This window comes from Littorina saxatilis, linkage group LG17 (assembly GCF_037325665.1).
Source record: "Littorina saxatilis isolate snail1 linkage group LG17, US_GU_Lsax_2.0, whole genome shotgun sequence".
Classification (NCBI taxonomy): Eukaryota; Metazoa; Mollusca; class Gastropoda; order Littorinimorpha; family Littorinidae; genus Littorina; species Littorina saxatilis.
The window spans coordinates 44,865,476-44,879,770 of record NC_090261.1 but is presented as its reverse complement, the minus strand read 5'-3'; positions in this window follow the sequence as shown (position 1 = coordinate 44,879,770).

The window sequence follows — 14,295 nt, the reverse complement described above, 5'->3', positions numbered from 1 at the left end:
AGGGTAGTGTTTTCACTTCGTAATTTGCCAGAGCATTTAAAGGTACTGGCCTTCCCGCGTTTACAATTTGGAGGGCCCCAAAGGGGGGGTATCATCACGATCACGGGAAGGGAAATTTTAGCTTTCACGATCACAGTTACCTTGATTTTTGTTTTCACGATCACGAACACCAGTTGCAAATCACGGTCACGGTAAAAGTTGCAGGTACAGAAAACACGTGTCAAAGTAAACACAACCACACAGTTATTCGCTCCTCTGGATCTATTGTTTATTCAACACAAAGTGACAACTGTTGCACTTTTTTTTTTTAATTCTCTTTCATTCACACATAGAAATACATATCATGATTTGTAATCAGTAACAAGAATGTTGTTTTCATTGTTTTTTCTCTCGCTCTCTCTCTCTCTCATACAGACACTCACAGGAATATACACTCCAGGGGCGGAGCAGTTAAGCCAGAGGGGGGGGGGGGGGATTACAACCTGGGGTCCAGGGGTAGACCGTCCCTTGTGGGGTACATGGGCAAGGCCCCGTTGGGGGGTCTGGGGGGCTTGGCCCCCCCCCCCCCCCCCGAAGCTGAAGAGTTTTAGCTATTTTATGAACAATTTATGGCTTATCCTTGATTTTAAACATGATCAACTGGTGTCAGCAGCCACTCATTATTTCTTTTAAAGTTAGTATTAATTTTTTATTTGTTGACAGCCGGGGGGTGGGGGGGGGGTCCGGAACCCCTGTAACCCCCCCTAATCCACCCCTGCACTCATACACATTCAACTCCCACACCCTCACTCACACACATGAATATATATACTTGCACAATTTCACATTTCCAGAGCTAAATCTTTTAAACTCATTTTCTCAAAAACTATTGGGTGGATTGAAATTAAAGTACATGTATGTGTGATGGTAGAGTCTATAATAACAAAATCCCCAACGAACATGACTTTGATCGATTTTGACATGAGGATCAAGTGACTTAAACTGGCACGTCTCCCCGCCATAGTTCCTTAATTTAACCCATTGTTGATAAGTTTACAGGCGCTAAAATAAATCCAAGATTAATGCAAAGAAGCGACAATTAACGTGTCCACGTTGCTGGGATGAAAAACAAATTTCTAGTTTCGGTTTTGGCTACACGCAGACTCGATCAGACTCGAGCCAGTCGAGGTCACACTGAGCGAGTGACAGCCGGACGTGGCAATGTCGACAATGTCAATGATCTCAATCAGACTCAAAGATCTTGAACAAATTTCAAGATCTTTGCCTACATTCAGAACAGTCATAGGGCAACATAGACAGGGCCGGACTAGGGAGGAGGGTTACAGGGGTTGCACAACCCCCCCCTGGCTTAAGCATGTACCTCCCAAACGCTTTTTTTTGTGGGGGAGGGACGGGGGGTTGCATCTGGATCATCATGAAATCCGAGGAGAAATCGCACCTCTCACCCCCTTTCGAAAGACATTTGTCTTCAACGATTTTTGTGATGAAAAGTATGAGTCCTTACAATCTCAATTCTTCTTCATTGCCTATACAGCTTGCTGTCGAATTTACCTTTTTCGTTCAAGGAGAGGCTTCCTTTCCCTCTAGAAACATCAAAAAACGTTCAGCTTCAAGGGGGCGAAGCCCCTTTGCAACCCTCACCAAGGGGGCTTCGCCCCCTGGACCCCCACCAAGGGGCTTTGCCCCCTGAACCCCCATCTGTAACCCCCCCCCCCCTAGTACTTACCTAGTCCGGCCCTGAATAGATCAACATACCTTGACATTTCGTCTTCGGAAAGACGGACCCGTAGCCGGACCTTTCCATCAAGGAACGCATTCTCGCCGCATGCTTTGGTCTGGCTTGAATCCACAAAATACAGAAGTTCGATGACAGTACCGCTGCACGCCATTTTTGATCTTCGAATTCGAATTTGACTGAATGCACTCAAAACTTTAGCACGAAGCCCTTCCATTGGATGAAGTTTGGCAGACTTTTGCAATTCGCCTTCTGATTGGATCTCTTTTTTTGTGCGATTGGTTCTCTTAAAGGGAAGCAATCGCTGTCAAAATCATATTTCTGAATGTGTTGTTGCTTCCCTTCAATCGGGATTGGCTCCTTGACGAATAGAGGATCATAGAGTGATACAGCTGTGAAAAATGTACGTTGAAAATAAAATGCTTTGCAATAATGCCCATCACGATCACGAAAACAAATGACGATCACGATCACGAGACTTGATTTTTTTGTCATCACGGATCACGAGCAAAATCCCATCACGATCACAGAAATGGAAATTTCGGCAATCACGGTCACAGAAAGGTCAAAAAACGCCAATCACGATCACGATTTTAAACCCTTTGGGGCCCTCAATTTGGGACAAACACCACCACACATCTTTCTAGGTTTTCTGCATATGCATAGGAAGTCGTTTTCATGTTGGATTCGTTTTGTTTTTTTCTCTACATATATAATTATATGCTTTACATGAATGTTCCTGAGTAACGCTGGCAGTCTCTTTGTTTTTGGATGTTCTCTATATATGCGTTATGAGCATCTTTCTATTTGCTCATTATTATACAGTCGAACCTGCCCTGGCAACCACCTCTCGATAACGACCACCTGCCCACTGTGACAACCCCAAAGAATCTCTGATGAGGTTTTTTTTCTTCTATAATTCACATTTCCACAGCGACTAACTGTCCGTAACGACTACATTTGGTCGGTCCGTTTGGTGGTCGTTACAAATAGGTTGGACAGCACATTGAAAAAAACCAAAAAAACATCCAAGCTACCGCAGGTGCTGAGCGGGATTTTGTTGTTGTTGTTGTTGACTTAATTTCGTAACTGGCAGTTGTGTTAACCTGTGAAACGTATTTTGAAAACGAAATTCCTACTATGTGCAGGAAGTGGCCACCCTGTTGATTGCTGGTATGTCTCCAAGGGGAAGAATGCTCTTATACAAAGTAAAAGCACTGACAGAACTGTAGCGTCAGGGCCGGACTAGGCGAGGGAGGGGAAGGGGGGGGGGGGGTTGCCAGTGGTGGTCCAGGGGGATGTTCCCCCTGGCGGGGTCAAGGGGCAGAGCCCCTTGTGGGGGTGATGGGTAGGTCATATTCTGAAATAGGAAAATGGTCGTTCCTTGCATGAAACGGCATAAAATAAACAATAATAAAAAATGTTTTAAATAAGTGAGGTACACGTTTAGGCTGGGGGGGGGGGGGGTGGGTGGGTTGCGCAACCCCCATAACCCCCCCGGTAGTCCGGCCCTGAGCGTCTTACGAGAAAGTTTACAAGGGAAGGAAGACATCTTTGAAGTGATTCCCGTACGCCGCGAGTCTTGCAGAGATTTCTTCGAAGCAATACACGAATTCCGATAATAGCTCTGTTGGGTTTGTATCGGCTTTGAAAGAGTGAATACTCTTACTTTTAGTGAGTCAAAGTGTCCCATGTTACATCATGGGCCAGTCATTAGCGAAGGGCGTGTCTGTCTGAAGCACGTGCACAATGAGCATGTGTCAAAAGCATAACCCACTAAAATCAAGATTATTCAATGTTACTCAACCGAAAAAAAACCAAGTCGCGTAAGGCGAAAATACAACATTTAGTCAAGCTGTCGAACTCACAGAATGAAACTGAACGCAATGCAATTTTTCAGCAAGACCGTATACTCGTAGCATCGTCAGTCCACCGCTCGTGGCAAAGGTAGTGACATTGTCATTGACAAGAAGAGCGGGGTAGTAGTTGCGCTGAGAAGGATAGCACGCTTTTCTGTACCTCTCTTCGTTTTAACTTTCTGAGCGTGTTTTTAATCCAAACATATCATATCTATATGTTTTTGGAATCAGGAACCGACAAGGAATAAGATGAAAGTGTTTTTAAATTGATTTTGAAAATTTAATTTTGATCATAATTTTTATATTTTTAATTTTCAGAGCTTGTTTTTAATCCAAATATAACATATTTATATGTTTTTGGAATCAGAAAATGATGAAGAATAAGATGAACGTAAATTTGTTTTTTTTTTACAATTTTCAGATTTTTCATGACCAAAGTCATTAATTAATTTTTAAGCCACCAAGCTGAAATGCAATACCGAAGTCCGGCCTTTGTCGAAGATCGCTTGGCCAAAATTTCAATCAATTTGATTGAAAAATGAGGGCGTGACAGTTCCGCCTCAACTTTTACAAAAAGCCGGATATGACGTCATCAAAAGTATTTATCTAAAAAAAAGAAAAAAATGTCCGGGGATATCATTCCCAGGAACTCTCATGTAAAATTTCATAAAGATCGGTTCAGTAGTTTGGTCTGAATCGCTCTACACACACACACGCACAGACACACACACACACACACACACACACACAGACACACACACACACACACACACACACACACACACACACACACACACACACACATACACCACGACCCTCGTCTCGATTCCCTCTCTATGTTAAAACATTTAGTCAAAACTTGACTAAATGTAAAAACCAGACGAGTTCTTTCCGTTGGTTGTTTGCTCGACAAATATAAAAGGGCGTTCAAAGCCACCGTCCATTCAGAGCAAGTTTAAATAATGAAATAAAGTATTAAACAATGGCGACTGCCCTTGAGAGGGAACAATAAAGAGACCAAAAAGCAATGTACTCACGTTAAAATGACCGTGCGAACACGGAACGAATAACAGCGACGTTTCGACCTAAGGATCTTCTTCAGGCACAAAAACACAAAAATACACACACAAAAAAGAAGAAGAAAGATGATAGAACAGATAAAGAGGAGAATAACTGACAAAACAACTGCACTGCACAAACCAACAAATAACAAAGACAGAGAAGCAAGGGAAGCTACTCGAGGGGAAGCCAACAATAAGATGCAAATATCAGATTCACTATGTCTGACTCCATGTTAAATTCTATGCTTCTGAATGCAGAAGGACCCGTATCCAGGTGGCGCGCGTTCGGTGAACGACTCTCTCGATCTGTGTAAAATGTTACTTACATTTTGGTCAAAAGTATCTAAATAATCAAGCTTTATGTATCGATCCTTTTTAAATAGAATTCCTTTTATTTTGTACGATTGAACGCACGAAAACATGTAACTAATGCACTCGTTTGTAGTTTTGGCCAGCCGCCTAAATTATCTGTATCTGACGTCAAATGACTCAACGAAGTGAATCCAAAGTTCAATCGATACGTACATTTATCCTAGATTATTTCTGACGCTCTTCTACAAATCCAGCTGGAAAGTGGTACACTACACAGGTGGGTTTTTTTCAGAAAAGGCAAAGGCAGTGATGAAAAAGATATCCAAATGGGACCCTCCCAAACCTAGTTGGCATTATTTACATTGGAGATGTTCCACATTGTACTCTGAACCATAGGCCAATGGGGGCAGTGAAAACACACACCCAGCAAACATTGCACCCTCGGATCGCATGCGTAAAACACTCGGCACGGTCTCGAATCGAGCGCGTCACGCATGCACAAAATCGAACACGGATTTCTGCACTCGAGTCGACTGCGTATCGCATACGTGAATACGCATACGATTTTGCAAATTCGTCTCGCATGCGATACGCATGCTTTTTATGACACGTGACGCGTTCCTTACGAGCTCTATTTGCATTTGACGTCATTCCTGTTGGCGACGATGCCCTGTGCAATATTTTAGCTCACAGTCCCTCTGAATCTTTTTAAATTAAAGAAAACCCAAATTCTCAGTTAAAAAAATGAAAGAAAATCGATGATGATCCCACAGAAAACTCAAACTCATGTTTATATTTTATCAGCGCTAATTTCTTTTCGAAACATTTTGCTCCGACATCTTCACTTCCGGTTTTTCGAAATCTTATCTCACGACTGGTTTTGCCTGAAGATGACTATCTCTAGAATTCACAAGATATAGCTCTGCATTTAAAAGGTAGCATACCTCAGGCAGCTATCCGTAAGAAGAACTACCAAGTTTCATTGACTTGCACCCAAAGAGTCAAGAACTGCGATTTTTTTACGAATTAATTTCGTACTCGGACCCGGCTGGTCTTGACCTATTTTTGGATCTAAATTTAGATCAGGTAGATCACCACATCATGCACAAAAAGACACGTCACTAGCAAACTATGTCAGACGTCATCATGAGTTTGTGTAAAACAAAATGGAGGACGGAATCACTTAGTTGAATCGAACTCCGACCAAACACCACGTAATAACTAGGTTAATGTATGCACTCGCGTGAACAAGAAACTGTCGAGCTTCACAGATGTCGTCGTTGGGTAGTTTTGGGTTTGTTTTACTACCATAGGAGGATTTTTGAACTGTAAATGCACTCAGCTGCAACAAAAACGCAAAACGAAGGCTGTGAGCTGCACTGTGCCTTTAAATCAAATGTGTTTGTGTTGCACAGTGCGTACTGATGTATGCAGAGGCTCCAAGTTTCAGATCTTCCCAACACTTTCAATGGAAGAAGGCTGTCCATGTACTGTACATGTCTCATACTCAAAACTGATGTCATGACTGCTTCCTGCGCAGGAATTTGTTTGTTTTGTTTGTTTGTTTGATTGTCTGTCTGTTCAGTGTTGTCTGTCTGTCTGTCTGTCTGTCTGTCTGTCTGTCTGCCTGCCTGCCTGTCTGTCTGTCTGTCTGTCTGTCCGTCCGTCTGTCTGTCTGTTTAATTATCTGTTTGATTGTTTGTTTGTTTGTTTATTGTCGAATGAGTGTATAGCCTAAGTAGAGGGATGATCGTGTCCCGTGTAAAAGTCGGGCCAGATCGGAGGTGATGAACCGAATCGTGTACACGTGAAGGACTGAACCTTTAATGGGTGTGCCCTGCTTATTCGTCGCGATATAACCTTCGTGGTTGAAAACGACGTTAAACACCAAATAAAGAAAGAAAGAAAGCCCTGCTTATCCTGTTCAATTAGTTCTGCTTTGAAAGCAAAGAAACTGCTTTGCAAATACAGTCTCATGGATTGTTCTTCTTTAACAGCAGGTGAAGAATTGTTGATTAAGACAATACAAACAAATAATTTACCCTCAATCCCCGAAGGTACCTGCACTTTAGTCAACCACCTGGAGTCGACATACTTGAGTGGTTGGTTTGGTCGCGTTCACAGTGCAGTCCGACGAAGGTTGTATATATATCTATATACGGCTTGTGTGTGTGTGTGTGTGTGTCTGTCTGTCACTTCGCGATGCACGGCCAAAGTTCTCGATGGATCTGCTTCAAATTTGGTGGGCATATTCAGGTACACCCCGGACACAATCTGGGCCCGTATGCATGAACTAGAAGTAAGAAACACTGGAAGTAGAGGCCTCTTTTCGAAGTGGGAACTCCCGAAGTCAACTTTCTAACTGTTCACAATGCATGAACTGACTTGAACGCCAAAGTAGTGACAGCGAGAGTATTAAGGTCAAGGTCGGGGAAATTGGGGGAATCCCTACTAATACGCATGCGCACGTTTCTATCAACATAGCAGTCAACGAAAATGGCAAGGCACGTGTGCCGCTCAAAAAGAAAGTAGACACGGAGGGGCGTTCTGCGCCTTTTTCAGATGGTGAAATTGCTGTCCTCTTGACAGAAGTGTTTTACGAAAGAACGGTTATTCTGTCCAAATTTCAGAACAGTCTAACTGTTAAACATAAAGACGTTGTCTGGTCCAAAATTGCCAAAGAAGTGTCGGTCTCTCTCTCTCTCTCTCTCTCTCTCTCTCTCTCTCTCTCTCTCTCTCTCTCTTTTTTTGTTCGTTTAACAATAGTGGAAAAAGTCGACCATCACAAACTGCTGGGTGTTAATATCGATAACAACTTGTCTTGGTCAACCCACATAGAGCAACTTAGTAAAGTGGTGTCTAAGAAAGTGTATCTCTTATCTAGAATTAAACACTTCCTGAACTGCCAAACCAGAAAGTTATTCTTCATTGCTCATATTCAATCTGTTATTGATTACGCATCCACTCTATGGGACTCCGCAAGTGAAAATTCCTTAAAACCACTCAGCAGATTACATAAAAGAGCGCTAAAAGTAGTATTACTAAAGCACACTACCCTCACAGAGTTAGACTACATACATTTAGGGATCTTACCTCTAAAGTCAAGACTGCTTTTTAACAAAGGAATCTTTATGCATAAAATCATATCCGAAACTCTACCCCAAACCATTTGTTCAAAGTTCTCTTTGAAGAATTCACACCACCTTATGAAATTTAACACTCCTCTTCCTAGGATAGACTTATTTAAGTCTAGTCTAGTTTATTCAGGTGGCCGTCTCTGGAACGCTCTTCCGAATGCCTTACGGGAAGCTACCAGCACAGATTCTTTCAAAAACAAATATATATCCCATTTAATGAAAATAGTATATTCTTGATTGTTATGTCCTTTGGGACACAGTCACTCACTTTTGATTTATTGTTTTGTTCACGAAATTATGATGTTCTGCATAATATCCATTGTCTTACAGAGTTGATGTACTATTGCATATAGTATTCTGACTCTAATTGACTTGCAAATTTTTACTTTGCACCTTGTCATGAACATTTATAAACTACAATGTTTCATATAATGCACTTATGTACATAAACTTATACTGTTTTACTAATTATGTAAGTATGTAGTAGTAGTTATTATAGTAGATTTAGTCCCTCTTTAGGGCGAGGGCCAGATGCAAAAAAGTATACCAATGCTTATTCTGTTACCCTCGTAAAATAAAGAATTGTCATTGTCATTGTCATTGTCATTGTCATTGTCATTGTCTCTCTCTCTCTCTTACGACACACGCACACACAGACAAACGTACACTCATGCACATACTGACACTATGACACAAGTGACACTGACGGCACACATAAACACACACACACACACACACACACACACACTGCACACACACACACACGCGCGCGCTCGCGCGCACACATATACACACACACACGCACCAATACACGCACGCACACAGTCACAAACAAATAACAACACACTCACTCTCTCTCACTTTCTCTCATTCTCTCTCAATCTACACTCATACACACACTGAAACTATGATGACACAAGTGACACGTCACACACACACACACACACACACACACACACACCCACACACACACATACACACACACATATACTCACCGTAGTGACACACATATACACACGCGCGTACAGTTGAAAGTCAAGACATGATATGATTTTTTCAAAGCATAGGAAGGTTTCTTTTGCAAATGAATAAAATTAACACAGAGGCAAAACCCGGTTTTTGCAGCCGGAATGCAATTGCGGAGGCTTAAAAAGGAAAAGATTAATAAAAAAAATATATAGCTCCCGGCGGAACTTGAACCCGGAGCGAATGAACGAGAGTCCGGAACCGTTACCACTGCACTATGTTACTCGTGTAGAATAGAGGCATGATGACAAAAGGCATTCTGAGTAGTTCAGTCGTGCTGGTTTGAAAGCTCGCCACCTTCGCCGAATGACTCGAGCACATTTTTTTCGGTCAGTAACTGATCGAACTGTCGCTTTTGAGTCACTCTGTTTTAAGCATTTCACCTAAATTAAACAAGAATGTCACAGTCCGTGTCTATGGTGCAAGGTGGGAGACCGTCTCATTGTAGCCAAGTTACGACAGTTGCTCGATTGACGCATTTCACGTCTTCGATATTGTGTCTGAGATCATTTCCCAATGAGCTGCCTTTAAAAACGGAATGTCCTGCAATTGTAGTATGCGCTGGAGGTTTCTTTTGGATGGGTAAGGACCCTTGAGATGCGATATCGTCGTATGATTATGTGAAGCGAGAGGCCCTTGACATTGGAAGTGGGAACTTCGAAAGCAAAGTTGCCAGCTACTCGGTATGCACGAGCTAAATTGAACGCCGAAGTAGTGGCTTCGAGAGTTCTGAGGTCAAGGTCGAGAAAATTGGGGGAATCCCAATTAGTGCGCATGCGTTTGTAAGCGGTAGGCTTGGTGACCAGAAAAAACGAATCTCATCGCGAGTTCGTAAATGGGCAAACGTTGATCGCGCTGTAGCTTTTACTATAATTGTTGTTTTTAACTGGTTGAACGAAAGCTGTGATAATTGTCCTTAAATAGAATGACTGTCTATAATAATGATTTCGTTGACCAGAATGTTGGGGACAATAAAAAAAAGGTTGTTTATGTGGTAGCGAAGTCGGTTAACTTAAAACTCTTTTTGTAGTGTTTTTTTTTAATGATTGTGTATCGGTAAAACTGCTGGACAAAAATAGTTTGGTCAGAGCGAATGTTTGTGTTACTGGTAAATTTAAAAAGGCAGAACTCCATTTTTTGGAATCAAGATATAAGGTGTAGTGAAAAGAAGATAAGTTCAGCAAATTTCATATTATTTGAGAAAATGTGTGTCCGAATTTTTAAAACAGAAAAATTGTTGTACTTAGGTGTTTGTAAATTACGTTTGTCCTCGTTAATTGTGAAGAGGATGTATGTTTATATAAAGTTCAAAGTCAAGATTGGATTTTTGTAGCCTACGTGCGTGTGTGCATGTGTATTAGACATAATACATAGACATAGAACACTTTATTATCTCAATTACGATAAACTCGGGTGTGGTGAATCACAATAAACAGCATAAAACGTAAGAACATGAATAAAATATCAAGGCGCAAATATAGTCAGCTCATCATAGTGTGGGGAGTGGGTACACACACACACACACACACACACACACACACACACACACACACACACACACACATACACACACACACACACACACCGTCGAACACACACATAACGTCGAACACACACATAACGTCGAACACACACACACACACACACACACACACACACACACACACACACACACACACACACACACACACACACACACCGTCGAACACACACACACCGTCGAACACACACACACCGTCGAACACACACATAACATCGAAAACACACACACACACACACACACACACACACAAACACACACACAAACACACACACACAAACACACACACACAAACACACACACACACACAAACACACACACGGCACGTGCGAACACGCAAACAAACGTATGAAGGAACAGACGCACAATTATACCCGCACGCACGCACACACAGGCAGACAGGCACTCGCACAAATACATACACACACACACACACACACACACACACACACACACACACACACACACACACACACACACACACAGATAAAGCAATGACAAAAAAAAATAGCAGAAACTTACACTTCAACACTCACACACACACGCACACAAACACACGCACGCACGCACACAAACACACACACACAGACACAGATAAAGCAATGACAAAAAAAATAGCAGAAACTTACACTTCAACACTCACACACACACACACACACACACACACACACACACACACACACACACACACACTCACTCACACATGCACACAACGACGCCCATTTTCATAGAAACACAGTAACCCCCTCGTATAAGCGGGAATGAAAGAGTGGTGGCCAATGACTCAGAACAAACAAAAGTCAAAGCTGGCAACTCAGGTTTGTATTCAGGGAAATTTGCACGAAATGCATGCAGAAGATACGACTTTTCCCTCTATTTTCTCTCTTTGGGAGCGTCAGCTCAGTTTGACATGAAAAACTGAAGAAAAGCCCTGCCTTTTTGCACTGAGAAACTGTGGAAGTAGCGTGTTTACTACTGGGTCTGGCTGTAGTACATTTACCCTCATTTACTTCCTCGTTAGCTTCCAAAGTAAACTCTTTTTTCGTCCCATGCATGCGAAAGTGAGGATGTACTTCCGATGTCACTCAAAACTTTAGAAGTAGTCGCAAAATACCCTGAGTTACTTCCTCGCTTTGCTTCGAGGTAAACCCTTTTTCCGGCCCATGCATACGAAAGTGAGGCAAGTACTTCCGATGTCACTCAAAACTTCGGGAGTTGTCGCGAACTTCCCCCATAAGCATACGGGCCCTGGTCGATAAAAATTTTCAACACGCGCTCTCAGCGCGCAGCGCTGAACCAATTTTGGTTTTTCTGTACATCCATTCCCAGTAACTCTTCCTTATCTTCTCCAGTGTTTTGCGCGTTTATCTCCCTTCCTTCGTGTGGCGTCAATCGCCACTCACCCGACTGACGTGAACTCCAACCCCTACGCCAATTGGGTTCGCGCGCGAGTACACACACACACACATACACACACACACACACACACATACGCTCACACACGCAAGCACGCACGCACACACACACACACACACACACACACACACACACACACACACACAGCTTTGATTACTTCATCTCTTATTCAATTTCAAAATCCAGACCTTTAGTAAATGGTGAAACCATACATATCAACAGAGGACAACATCAAAGTATTCAACATTCAGGCTAAGCATTCGCTTTATCGACATGGGGAATGATTTGCACGATGAACGACTTCGCTGCAATGACGCCGAATCGACAGCAGATGGTAAGTGTGTTAATGCACGTGGTTATGTCTAGGTGAATCTACTTTTCCACAATCCACAAAATTTCATCCGAAAGTGACATCAAAATGACAGACTTGAGGTCAATAACCTTTTTGTGGTGAGCACATATTTGTACTGTACACGGCGGTGAGATCTCAATTTTTCTGAATACACTGTGTGTACTTATACTGGTTTAACGCCTAAGTGACTTCTCGCTGAGGCTGATCTTGTGATATTTCAAAGCAAGTGAGTTGAAGCCTCGTTTGGCTATTCATTCTGTACTTAGGTACACTTTTGGTCATTTTACCCTCACACGGGTTAAAGGGGTTGCGGCAGCAGTGATTTTAAAGGCACAGTCCTTCCCGTGAAAAAAGTTCAGCTCCCTGTCTCGGATCTGTTTTCTGTGGACTTATAAATAAATCTATAAAAGGCCACGGGTGAATCTGTGAAATTAATTAATAAACAATAATTTTCCCTCTGCACACGTGCTCGTATGCATGAGAGTAAAGTATGAAACCTTTTAAATTAGGAACTACCGAAGTTTATTTCCCTGCTATTCCTGTGCACGAGCTTAATTTGATTGCCGTAGTAGTGACTTGGAGAGTACTGAGGTCAAGGTGAAAGTAAGTATTGACAGAATGTAAAATTCGGGTGGCTGCTCAAATAAAATCACCCTATGCTTTCCCCCAACTGGTGTACCCTGGGGGTATTTGAGTAACCCAAACTGTTCCCCGGGGAACCATTTAGTGTCACAATCTGCCTCGTTGGGGACAATTTGGAACACTTAAGTGCCCCCCCGAAGTATTGTGTGTTTGCGTGCGTTCGTGTGTGTGTGTGTGTGTGTGTGTGTGTGTGTGTGTGTGTGTGTGTGTGTGTGTGTGTGTGTGCACGAGTTTGTGCTAGGTGAGCTAGTAGTGTGAATTTTTGGTTGTGGTTGTCTGTGTGAATCTTTTTGCCTTGTGTGTGTATGTGTGTGTGTTTGTATGTGTGTGTGCGTGCGTGCGTGTGTGTTTGTGTGTGTGTGTGTGTGCGTGTGTGTGTTTGTGTGTGTTTGTGTTTGTGTGTGAGTGAGAGTACAAGAGAGAGAGAGAGAGAGAGAATGTGTGTGTGTGTGTGTGAGTGTGTGTGTGTGTGTGTGCGTGTGTGCGTGTGTGTGTGTGTGTGTGTGTGTGTGTGTGTGCGTGCGTGCGTGTGTGTGTGTGTGTGTGTGTGTGCGTGTGTGGGTCTGAGTGTGTTTGTGTGTTTGTCTATCTGTGTGTGAAACGATCTCGAAAACTGAATGAAAAGAAATCTCCGTTTTGTACAAACAATCTTCCGCAGTAGTTTGTTTACTCCCGGATCTCACTGTAGTTAATTCAACCCCTAGAAACGTCCATGTTGACTTCTGAAGTAAGCCGTACTTCCGACCCTTGTAAACTACAGCTAGGTGAGTATTTTCAAAGTCGCTGACAACGTATTTGCCTCTCATACACTGATGCGGACCTTGAAGTAGTAACGGTGTTTGTGACCTTCGGTACTCAGTCATGTAAAGCGAGGGCAGACCTTACATCTAGAGCCGTAATGTTCTAATGTGAAGGACTGTGACTTTAAATGCATTGTTCTCGGTGCAACTTTCCAAGAATGCTAATGTTATCAGACAAATGGCGAACATTGTTTCTTTAAAATGGAATCCTCTGAAAGTTGAGTGTTGTCGTGGTTTCAACAAGAAAGACAACCTGTATATGAAATCTGATTATTTGGCTACATAGTTACCTCCCTTTAACTAAAGCAGATGATAGCTACTCTCGCAAGTATCGTCTCCACTTCATCTAAATGAGGTGCTTAGTGTCGTCAGCTTTGGAGGCCATGGTGTGTGGAAAATAGGGCTTAAAGTTACT